This window comes from Triticum aestivum, chromosome 6D (genome assembly GCF_018294505.1).
Source record: "Triticum aestivum cultivar Chinese Spring chromosome 6D, IWGSC CS RefSeq v2.1, whole genome shotgun sequence".
NCBI classification, from domain to species: domain Eukaryota; kingdom Viridiplantae; phylum Streptophyta; class Magnoliopsida; order Poales; family Poaceae; genus Triticum; species Triticum aestivum.
In genome coordinates, this window is record NC_057811.1 from 217,011,556 (window position 1) to 217,019,015 (window position 7,460).

The window sequence follows — 7,460 nt, forward strand, 5'->3', positions numbered from 1 at the left end:
ATTTTAGTAAACCCTAGTTGTGTTCAGGGGGGTGCTGGGGGTTTCTAGCATCCCCATTTCAAGTTTCTGTGAAAAGTAGACATGATGCAACACTCTAATGCATGAACTAGCTAGGATGTGATAGCTTGGATCGAGAGTTACGAGATGGCCATGGAATTGCTGGAGGTCAGTGAAGCGGCGATGGCCAAGTACTTCACCATGATGTTAGATGGGACTGCCCGCACTTGGTTGAAAGGGCTACCACCGAATTCCATCGGGTCTTGGGCTGAGCTGAAAGCCCGGTTCATCCAAAACTTCAAGGATACCTGTAGGCAGTCTATGTCAATTGTGGATTTGACTAACTGTAAACAGCAGGATGGTGAGTCTATGACACATTGGGTTTGCCGGGTCAAAGAGATCATACATTCATCTGATAAGATGGATGCCGGCTCTGCAGTCTTAATGTTGGAGCAGAATTTTCGTTTCCTGCCCCTGAAGATGAAACTCGGGCGGCTTAAGCGCGACTGCAATGATATGGGTACGCTGATGGCGGCTCTCGTCAAGTACGCCGACTCTGATAGTACCAAGGACCCCGCTTCAGATGATGAAAGGACAGGGAAGGGAAAGAAGAACGGCAATGGCAAGGGTCCTCAGCATAACCCGGGGAACCAAGGAGGTGGCAAGCGTAAGGCCGACGGCAGCTTAGAGTTCGTGGCCAACGCAAGCTCACAGGGTAATAACCAGCGACTCAAGGGGAGGCCACCTCCCCGAGCCGGCGGGTCAGGCCCAACGCTGGAGCAGCTGTTGAATGAGCCTTGTCCGAGGCATGGCTCTAGGGAGAAGCCAGCTACTCATCTATGGAAGGATTACGCAAGCATGAAGGCCTTTAAGAATTCCAATGCCTTTAATGGCAACAATGGCCCGGGCGGCGGCTCAGGCGCTGGCGGTTTTCATGGCCCGGGCGGCGGCTCAAATTCTAATCCTCAAAACGGTCAAGGGGGCTTTAATCAGCAGTCTGGCCAGGGTCATCAACAACAGCAGGGGGTTATCAAACCAATCCAAAGCAGCTTAATGGTGGACAGTATCACGTATTTACCACCAGTCTGTGTAAGCGAGATCAGAAGCTTCATAAGAGGGCTGTGAATGCTGTTGAGCCGGCGGTTCCACGCTATTTAAGATGGTCGAAGCAGCCTATTGTGTGGAGTAGGGAGGATCACCCTCTCCGGGTTGATAATCCGGGTCACTTGGCCCTGGTGGTGGCTCCTCAGGTGGGAGGATATAAGTTCACTAAGGTGCTCATGGATGGAGGCAACAGCATCAACATCCTCTATTATGAGACTTTCCGTCGTATGGGGTTGATTGATAAGAACCTCAGCCAGTCCAATACTGTTTTCCATGGCGTAGTGCCTGGTAAGTCGTCTTATCCAGTTGGTAAGATCGAATTGGAAGTGGCCTTTGGAGACGAGTACAACTACAGGGTGGAAAAATTGACCTTTGAGGTGGTCAAGATAAGAAGTCCGTATCATGCCATATTTGGGCGGCCGGCTTACGCCAAGTTCATGGCACGACCGTGTTACGTGTATTTACAGCTCAAGATGTCGGGTCACAATGGGACCATTACGGTTCATGGCAGGCGGAAGGTGGCCTTGGAGTGTGAGGAAGGCGATGCGGCTTATGCAGAATCTGTTTGTGCAACAGAGGAGTTGAAATTTTACAAGGATAATGTTGACCCAACAGACATGACCTCTCTGAAAAAGCCGACTACGGAGCATGAGCCGGCAATGAAATTTAAGTCGGCTGATGAGACTAAACTTGTTGATTTCGTTCCAGGTGATTCATCTCAGCAGTTTAGCATCAGTGCCAATTTGGATCCGAAATAGGAAAGCGCACTCATCGAGTTCATCCGTGAGAATAGGGACATCTTCGCATGGAAACCTTCTGATATGCCAGGTGTACCTAGAGAACTCGCTGAGCACACTCTCAATGTTGATCCGAAATTTAAGCCGGTCAGGCAATTCCTTCGACGGTTTAATGAAGAGAGGCGGAAAGCTATTGGTGAGGAGGTGGCCCGACTCTTGGCGGCCGGGTTTATTGTTGAAGTCTTTCGCCCAGAGTGGTTAGCTAACCCGGTGCTCATGCTCAAGAAGAATGGCACCTGGCGGATGTGTGTGGACTACACGGACTTAAACAAGGCATGTCCGACTGATCCTTTTGCCCTTCCCCGTATTGATCAAATCATTGATGCTACGGCGGGTTGCAAGCGCTTAAGTTTCTTGGATGCTTATTCTGGATACCATCAGATTAAAATGGCAGTTAAGGACCAGGAGAAGACGGCGTTTATCACTCCCTTTGGAGCCTTCTGTTATGTATCTATGACTTTTGGACTCAAGAGTGCACAGGCGACTTATCAGCATTGCGTACAGAACTGTCTTCATGACCAGATTGGGCGCAATGTTCATGCCTATGTGGATGATATTGTGGTTAAGTCCAGGGAGAAGGAAACCTTGATAGATGATCTGAGGGAAACCTTTGATAATCTCCGGGTCTACAAGATGATGCTTAACCCGGCCAAGTGTGTTTTTGGTGTTCCTGCAGGCAAGCTCTTGGGTTTCTTGGTTTCTAACAGAGGCATTGTAGCTAACCCGGAGAAGATCAAGGCAATCACTTCTCTGGATAAGCCGGCGTGCATAAACGATGTCCAGCGCCTGGCGGGTCGTATCGCTGCTTTAAGCCGGTTTATAAGCCGTTTGGGTGAGAAGGCCATGCCATTGTACCAGTTGATGAAGAAAACTGATGACTTTGTCTGGAATGATGCTGCTAATACTGCTTTTGAGGATTTGAAGAGGCAGCTGGCAGAGCCCCCAGTCCTTGCTGCTCCGGTTGACAAGGAGCCCTTATTACTGTATGTAGCTGCTAACACACGGGCCTTCAGTGTGGCTATGGTGGTGGAGCGCAAGGAAGAGGGTAAGGAGCATCCGGTTCAGCGGCCGGTTTACTACGTCAGTGAAGTGCTCATCGAGTCCAAGCAGCGGTATCCTCATTGGCAGAAGCTTGTTTATGGTGTGTTCATGGCAAGCCGGAAGCTTAAGCATTATTTCCAGGGTCACCCTATCACTGTGGTCAGTTCTGCTCCCCTTGGAGATATCATCCAAAACAGAGAAGCCACAGGAAGAGTGGCTAAGTGGGCTATAGAGCTCGGGCCGCATGGTTTGAAGTACGTACCACGCACTGCTGTTAAATCTCAAGCCTTGGTGGATTTCATCAACGATTGGACAGAGCTACAAGTGCCCGAAGAAAAGCCGGATAATACATATTGGACTATTCACTTCGATGGGTCCAGGCAATTGGAGGGCTCGGGGGCTGGAGTTGTATTGGCTTCCCCTAAAGGCGACAAGTTTCATTATGTGCTACGGTTGATGTTTCCTTGCACTAACAATGCGGCTGAGTACGAGGCCTTGCCCCATGGTCTTCAGATGGCTAACGAGATGAGCTTGAGCTGGGTAAGGTGCTTCGGCGACTCAGACTTAGTGGCTCAACAAGTATCAGGCAAGTGGGATTCCAAGGACCCTCTCATGGCGGCTTATCGCCGTGAGGTTGATGCCATTGCTGGACACTTTCAGGGTTACCAAGTAGAGCACATCGATCGCAGGAAGAACGAGGCGGCTGATGCTTTAAGCCGGCTGGGCTCTCAGCGAAAACCGGTGCCGCCTAATACTTTCCTGGACGTCTTGCATAACCCTTCTGTGAAGTTGCCTACAGAAGAAGACTTGGCTGTCCCTCACCCGGAGGCACAATTGGTGGCGGCTCTCCACATCATCCCGAACTGGACAATGCCCTATCTGGCTTACATGACCCGGGGAGATTTGCCTGAGGATGAAACTTTGGCCAGACAAATAACCCGGCGGTCTAAGTCAATGGTTGTTATCAATGGTGAGCTGCATCGCCGCAGTGTTACGGGAGCATTCCAGCGTTGTGTCTCCCCTGAGGAAGGTTAAGAAATCTTGCGTGAGATTCACGAAGGGGATTGTGGCCATCATGCCGGCTCAAAATCCCTTGTTGCCAAGGCTTTTCGTCATGGTTTTTATTGGCTGACGGCTCATGTTGATGCGGAGGACTTAGTCAGTAAATGTGATGGTTGCCAGAGGTTCTCGCGACGGGCTCATGTGCTGGCTCAGGAGCTGAGGATGATACCAATCACTTGGCCATTTGCGGTTTGGGGGCTTGATATGGTTGGGCCTTTTAAAAGGTCCAAGGACAAGAAGACCCACCTCTTGGTGGCAGTTGACAAATTCACAAAGTGGGTTGAAGCAGAGCCAGTTAGCATGTGTGATGCAGCCACGGCGGTTCAGTTCATGAAAAGGGTGATATTTCGTTTTGGCTTTCCACACAGCATTATAACTGACAATGGTACCAATCTGTCCAAGGGCGCCATGGAGGAGTTTTGTCAACGAGAGCATATTTGACTTGATGTTTCATCAGTGGCTCACCCTCAATCCAATGGGCAAGCTGAGAGGGCTAATCAGGAGATTCTGAAAGGCATCAAGCCCCGGCTTTTGGTCCCTTTGCAACGGACGCCGGGTTGTTGGGTGGAGGAGTTACCCTCCGTGTTATGGAGCATCAATACTACTCCTAACAGGTCTACGGGTTTCACGCCTTTCTTCATGGTTTATGGAGCGGAAGCAGTCCTCCCCAGTGACATCCGTCATGACTCGCCTCGAGAGGCGGCTTATGTTGAGGCGGATAATGAACAGGCGCGCCAAGATGCTCTTGACTTGTTGGACGAACAGCGTGATGTGGCAACAACTCGATCAGCGATTTACCAACAAGACCTGCGCCGTTATCACAGTCGCCGGGTTAAGTCCCGGGTCTTCCAGGAAGGTGATCTGGTGCTCCGGCTCATCCAAGATCAAACAGATGCGCACAAACTATCCCCGCCTTGGGAAGGACCCTTTGTGGTCAGCAAGAACTTGCACAACGGGTCATATTACCTCATTGACATTCGGGAGCACAAAGATTCACGCAAGTCGGAGGAGGAGACCCGTCGGCCGTGGAACATAGCTCAGCTTCGGCCTTATTACACTTGACCACCAGCTCTCATAATGTACATATTTCTATAAGCCATGTATATATTATGATAAGCAATAAAGCAGGACCTCTGTCCTTTTTCTCCTCCAAAGGTAAATGTGTTGTTTCCATTACAAGATCACATGGTAACTTGGAGGTGGATCCGGCTTATGATCGTATTCGAATCTAGCTGTACGCAATATAATCACTTGGGGGCTTCCTGTTCAAACATAGGTCGTATTCGAACCAAAGAGAACATAGCTGTCGATACCCACTTGATTGGCAAAGTGCCGAGCTCATTGGGGAGTTTTCTTTGATCATATTTGAATCATAGATCAACCCCCTTTGGGAACCGACGTGGATCGTATTCGAATCAACGTCGTTAAACAACTCTAAGGGTCATTTGGGGGCTTCCTGTTCAAACATGGGTCGTATTCGAACCAAAGAGAACATAGCTGTCGGTACCCTCTTGATCGGCATCGCCAAACCCACTGGGGCCTATATGATCGCATTCGAATCTTAGCTTAACCCCTTTGGGACGGGTTTCTGGTCGTATTCGAACCGGAAGCCCCTAAGGTTTTGATTTTCTGATTTACAACAAGTTCTTCTGGTTGTATCAACAGTGTACATGGCGGTTCTTATTCCGCCGACTTAACTTTGATCCACAAGGTTAGTCACACACAATCAGGATTATCAAGACAGGTAAACCGGAGTTGAGGTACCAACCTTATTATCCGGGTTATATAAACCGGAAGCGGACTAGAAGGCCTGTAAGTATGTTATGACGGTTATATCAAGGATATAATTGAGGACCAGTCTTTGGTGACTTAGATTCATATTCCGGGTTATATGTACGAGACTATGATTCTCAGTGCGGTAAGCCGCCTAGAGACTTGTGACTTGTTTTTCTATGCAGGATAGTTAAAGACAGCTATTTGAGCTTAAGGAAAATAAATGATCAATTATGACCCGGAAGAATATAAGGAGGCAACTTCAATGGAGTTAAGCATTCAACACGTACATGATGGCACGACAAAGTTAAAATGTTGGTCCTACTATATTACAAGACTCCCCGAGTCCAAAAGGGTGAAGCATTGTTTAACAAGCCGCCTAAAGAGTCAAGAGGCTTGCCGGGTTGAAGCTTCCGGCTCATCCCTCTCCGCTCCTCCGGCTGTTCCCAAGACCTGGAAGGTTGACGATTTCCAGTCAATGCCGCTCAAAGCTTCAAATTGAGCTTCCTCGTCAATTAACCCGGCCGGGTCGATTTCCGAGGCAAAGGTGTGCTTACGAGTCGGCGGGACCAAGCTGACGGCTTCATAACGCGGAGTGGGGATCCTCTGATTCTCTGCGTCGTAACCCGGCTGGTACTTGGTCAGATCGGTGTCATTCCCAATCAGGGTGGCCACCGGGCGCATGATCTTCACACAGGCAGCAAAGTCCTTTTGGTCGAAGGGGGTGCCGTCTTCCTTCAGGCTGGGGTAACCAAGTGCAATGTCCGCCGGGTCTAGCTCTGGAAGGAAAGCCTTGGCCCGGCTCAGAGCAGCTATGGCTCCGGCTCTTGCAGAAGCTCGCCGCAGCTCTTGGAAACGCTGAGGAAGAACGGCAAGCCGGCGAAGCAGGTCTGCCAGGTCAGTCGGAACCTCATTGGATAGGGCCACCACGGCCAAGGCGCGCTGTGACCCGGTGTAGAGTTGCTCCACCAGAGTGTACACGGCCTTCAACTTGGTTAGCACATTTTGATTGAGGTTGGCGCTTCTGGGACCTGTTTAACAAAGTAAGATAAGCCGCTGGCAATGATGGGAGTTATGAGACATAAAGACTATAAACTTGTCAAGAGCCGGCGGAATGACTTACCGAAGATTGCGGCGACCATCTGTGACACGTGGCGCTTTAAGCCGGAGAGTTCGGCGGTTCTCTCCGTCAGAGTCTTCTCCGCCTGTTCGGCCCGGCTTACCAGGGCAGCTTTCTCTTCAACCCAAGTTTTCCTTTCAGCCTCAAACTTCTTCTTCAGCTTCTCTTGAGCAGCAATACCGGACTCAAATTTGGCGTTGGCCTTCCGGGTCTCAGTTTCCTGAGTCTTCAGGCGGTTCTTTAGCTCAGAGATATCAGCCTCAAATTTTTTGCAAGCAGCCTGCACAATTTCCGGGTTATAGTATGAACAATTATTATGCAATTTTAAAATCCCAAGCACTTTCCAAGCAAAGACACTTGGCACTTGGGGGCTAATGCATGTCGAAAGTTTCTATCTACAAATTATCGGTTCATGGAAATAAGCCGGAAATTAAGTCTACAACATATCCTATCATAAGTAGTAGACTTGGGGGCTAGTATGGTAAAGATGACTATGCAGTAAGCGATAGAGTGGTACCTCAGACTTCTGCTGTATCTGCTTCACCATGTCAATCTCCAAGTCCCGG